This window comes from Ictalurus punctatus, chromosome 20, assembly GCF_001660625.3.
Source record: "Ictalurus punctatus breed USDA103 chromosome 20, Coco_2.0, whole genome shotgun sequence".
In the NCBI taxonomy this organism is placed as follows: Eukaryota; Metazoa; Chordata; class Actinopteri; order Siluriformes; family Ictaluridae; genus Ictalurus; species Ictalurus punctatus.
In genome coordinates this window covers 20,945,227-20,950,640 of record NC_030435.2, presented here as the reverse complement: position 1 = coordinate 20,950,640, position 5,414 = coordinate 20,945,227, and positions in this window count along the sequence as shown.

Below are 5,414 nucleotides of genomic sequence, written 5' to 3'. Positions count from 1 at the left end.
CCCCTGCTCTACAGTCATCCAAAAACAAACTCAAGCGTCTTCGGTTTGCCAGACGTACGACTTTCAGATGGGATCGGGTTCTATGCTCAGATTAAACTAAAATAGAGCATTTTGGTAATAAACACCAGAGGTGGTTTTGGAGCACACAGAGAGGTAGCCATATGGAAAAGTACCTCATGCCCACGGTTAAATATAGTGGTAGATCTTTAATGTTTTGGGGCTGTTTTCCTGCCAGAGGACCTGGATATTTTGTAAGGATATAGATGGGCCGTGGTTGGATCTTGCAGCAGGACAATGATCCAAAACATACATCATAATCAACACAAAAATGGTTTACTGACCACAAAATCAAGGTCCTGCCATGGCCATCCCAGTCCCCTGACTTGAAACCCATAGAAAACCTGTGGGGTGAACTGAAGAGGAGAGTCCACCAGTATGGATCTCGGAATTTGTAGGATCTTGGAGAGCTTCTGTATGGAGGAATGGTCTCAGATCCCTTGCCATGTATTCTCCAACCTCATCAGGTGTTATAGGAGAAGACTCAGAGCTGTTATCTTGGCAAAGGGAGGTAGCACAAAGTATTGACTAAAAGGTTGTCAGTAATTGTTGCAAACTCGAGTTGTGTTTGCAATTGATTGATATCCATGAGAGTATTTTTGTGATTTTTTTTTTAAACAAAAGGTTAAAGACAATTTTTCCCAGGCTTCTTTGCTCATATTTACCAAGGGTGCCAATTTTATTGGAGGGCACTGTAGATGTACTTATCGATCTTTAAGGGGAAATGTGGGACACTGTGTTCTAAACGATATGAAAGGATTAACACATGACTAACCGTGCTGTTTTAATAAAAAAAAATAACTGAATAAGCGCCAGCTTCTTAAATTTTCAGTCCCACCAACATCACGTCCTTCAATTCTGTGCAAGACAGAACTGCACTGGCTTTCTGAAACAAAAACAAAAATGTCCTGAAATGACACGTAATTTATGTCTGTCTCCAACAACGATATGTAATCATTTCTTCCTCTTACGTGATCTCTTAAAGGGGACCTATTATGCAAAATTCACTTTTACATGGCGTTTGAACATAAATGTGTGTCGGCAGTGTGTGTACACAACCACCCTATAATGGTAAAAATCCAAACACTATTTTTTAAATATTTTCCATAAATCATAAACAGTGTCTCAAAATGAGTCGTTCGCGTTTTCTGCTGAACAGGCCCCGCCCACAACTGGTGACGGACTCTGACCTATTAGCATAAATCCTCCTCTGAGCGAGCTGCACACAGTGAGCCGGGTTTTCCGGGCTGGAGCAGCTATAGGGATAAGAGGAACGTCTCAGCTTCATAAGCTTTGAACATGAGAGTCTTCGTGTACTCCCGGCATCAGAGCCACTGAAGATGTAGTGCAGAAGTTTTATTTTTGATGGAAACTTAAATTCATATATGGTTGTTGGAATCATTTGACACCAGACTGCTTTGTGAACGAGGGTCAATACAAAGCAGGATTTGCTGAAAACTTGATTCTCAAGAATGGATCAGTACCAACTGTTCGTGATCCGGCTTCATATCCAGAAGACGCAAGTATCGCACTTTATATATTGTGAATGTTTGTAAATCGCTTTTCCAAACGTGCTTGTTAGCAAAGTCCACGGCTAATGCGGCTAATGTTACGAGCGTCTCTGATTGTATTCACAGAGACTATCGTAACTAAGTACATGTTCATCTTTGAATAAGAGAATCAATTTAAATCTCTGTAAAACTGCAGAGAACAACATCATAACCTAAATGTGTTCAACATGTTCTACAAGAAAGAATAAGTGTGTGTTTGCACTCACATGGTGTCATCACCGCTAGAATCTGATGTGGCGCTAGTGACAGATGTTGCTGTGGGTGAGAAATAACAACAGTTAGAAATGTGTTAAGAAGAACAATTGCACTAATTTTCTCAAACATGTCCATCTGACTCTACCTGAACTGTGCTTCGAGCCAGATCTGTTTAAAACATGAAAGAAAAAGTCAGAAAGTAAAGCTTGACCATTTAAAATGTTTTCCTTCATACATATGCATAGGGTAATTTTTCAGTCCCCATCTGCTAGCTAACTCTTGATTTGCCCTTACATTAGGAAGTCAAGAGACCCCTAGTTTGAGATCCCCTGTGTAGAGAATGTGTAGAGAACCCTGGAAAAGTCACTAAAAGATTAATAGTTTTCTTGTGCACAGTAATCCATGTGCAGTTTCATTTAAGGTGGCTACAGGATTATAATCAATGTGTAAGATTTAGCTATTTTATTCATGCTTAATTTGCTATTTCAAGCTCAGAGTTTAGTATACAGTTTAATTTAATCCACTCACATCACAGACTCATAAAAAATACATTATTAAATGTTCAGTGCATTTAAGCTCGTATGACATGAGAAAGTAGAACTAGCAAGATAATATCTTATGTACTGGTCAAAATATTCAATAACAGGGTGTTGGTTTTGTACATTAAGAACACATTCTTATTTGAATAAGTTAATAAATATAGAAAATCTGTAAAACTGCAGAGGACAACAGCATGCCTAAATACAATGGAGCTTTAATACTTACGTGTAAGTACTGACATGGTGAGTGGTTGTAGTCACTGCTACACTGGTTGTAGTCACTGTAGTCACTGCTGTAGTCAGTCCTGCAGTCACAACTAAGAAAAAGAAAAATAATCATGATTGTGATTTTCATTTGTTAAAGTAGAGGTCAGTGTATGTGATAATACCTGGAGGTGGATCACCGACACTGATGTGAACAGGAACCTGCAGATCTCCTGCACTGCACCAGTACCAGCCAGCATCACTCTTCTTCAGTCCACTCATCTGCACACTGAAGGATCCTCTCCCATCATCACTGAGGTTCACTGCTGAATTATGGGATGTGGCAGTCCTCCCCATATTGTTGCAGCGGCTGTCTATAAATCTGCACCACTGCTTCATTTTATTCCGATACGCAGCGCTGTAGTTACACTGGACTGTGACGCTGCCTCCTTCCTCACCACTCACTCTGCTCTCCATCACAGACAGATCAGGATCTGAGCACAAATATAGAGTCAGTTATGTATGATTAATCTTTAGCAACATTAGAACACTGCTAAATTCACTAATTATTTGCAGATTGTAACTTAATACCTGATTTCACTGTGATATAAAGTTTTTCTGTAACATCTGGATAGAATATTCCACTTATCTCTACAATACACCAGTACGTTCCAGTGTTTTCTGTCTGGAGATTATTCATAGTCACAGTAAAGAGACTCTCAGCTGGGTTATCAGTCACTGTCACTTTCCCCTGTGTCTGATTGGCATACGCCTGAATTTTGCAGTAACTGAATGCTGCAGAAGCGTGAAAGCACCAGTATTTCTTATGTTGTATATATGTCCTATCATAACGACACGGGATGGTGACAGATGCTCCAGTTTTAAAACTGAACTGCCTCGATGCCTGACTGCCAACACCTGCACACAGAACAGAAAAACACTACTATTACTCAGTGAAAATAAAATATTTGATACTTGATAATACAGGATATTACTGATGATGGATAAATTAGTTCAATGCGTTAGATTTTTGATGTATCAATGATTTATTCTGCACAAGAATGTAAAATAGGATAGAAGAGTGCATGAGAAATGTACTTACTGGAAGTGAAGAGAATAAAAATGAAAAAGCAGCTCATGTTAGATTTGTTCTGATGTTGAATAAAATGTGAGAGTTTTCTTGCGTCCTGCTTCTCTGAGAAGTTGTCACTGTGTCTGTAGCAGCTCAAGCAGTTCCTCTTCCTGCTAACTGTACTGTGTGGTCTAAAACCCCAGTGTGTCTTAATTTAGTGACTGATTTTTTCTCTTATTAATGTCATTAGAGAAAACAAGAGAAGCTGACAAAGGAACAATGTTTTATAGCTACAGTAACAGGACCAGACATCATTCCATACCTTGCAATGCAGACAGGTTATAAACAGTGTCATAAACTCTTAGCTAAATAAGTTCAAATGTTCGCCGCCATTTTACATTTGACACTAACTTCATCTTATATGAGGAAAAAAACACCACACGTTGCTGTGTAAAGTCCGTATCTTTGTTAGTATTTCAGTCATATATGACGAACCTGGAAGGACCACATAATTTAAAGAATACTTTGATTTTATTTATTTATTTATTTTTTTAGATGTGCAGTGCCTTCCACTAATATTGGCACCCTTGGTAAATATGAGCAAAGCAGGCTGACTGACAGACACAGAGCTACTTCAGCGTGAGTGAGTCCCTGATTAAAGTAAAAACAAATTTGTTCATCCATGATCTTGGGGGATTGCTCTAAGCTTTTGCTTCATCCAGAACAATAAAACATGTTGTTTAAATAATAATAATAATAATAATAATAATACATGATCGCTTAAGTAACAATATATTTACAGTGGTGCTTGAAATTTTCTACATTTCTGCATAAGTATGATGTAGACTTACTAATTCGGTGCTGCCTGCTTTCAGACAGTGTGGTTTGGCAGAGCATGTTGACTGGAGTAGTTCAGGTGGTATTTCAGGCTAGAATTGTTTCAGTGGCATGCAAATTTCTTATTGATGATACGTGCAAAAGACTTTGGTTTTATTTAGAGTTTGGTCATCTTCTTGCATCCTGCTCATCACTAAGCAACAGCATGCAATGTAAGATGACGTACGTGTCTGGGGCGGGGCATGGTGTGTGAAATGGATTAATCGTTTTAACATATTATTTTTTACACATTAAATCAACAGCCTTTCAGTGCTGTGAAAAAAGTATTTGCAGTATTTTCAGTCCATAACTGAAACCCAAGCGCAACTGGATTATGCATCAGGACAATGATCCAAAGCCTAGTCCTAGAAGTACGTGAAAGACTGATCTCCAGTTATCGGAAGTGTTTAGTTGCAGTTATTGCTGTTAAATGTGGCACAACCACGTTTTAAGTTTTAGGGGGAAATTAGTTTTTCACATTGGTGATAGGAGTTAGATAACTTTTTCCATCCATCTTCTATGCTGCTTTATCCTTTTCAGGGTCACAGGGAACCTGGAGCCTATCCCAGGGAGCATGGGGCACAAGTCAGGGTACACCCTGTACAGGGTACCAATCCATCACAGGGCACAATTACATACACATTAGACATGTCAATCAGCCTACCATGCATGTCTTTGGACTGGGGGAGGAAACCCCCACAACATGGGGAGAATATGCAAACCCCCGACCCTGGAGGTGTGAGGCGAACTTGCTAACCACTAAGCCACCGTATGCCTGGATAACTTGTTTTGCTTCAAGGTGTTGACTCAGGTCGCCGTTGTTTTATGTTACATTTCGTTTTAAGATCTAAAACTTTTTAGTATGAGATATACACAAAAACAGAAGAAATGTGGATGGGG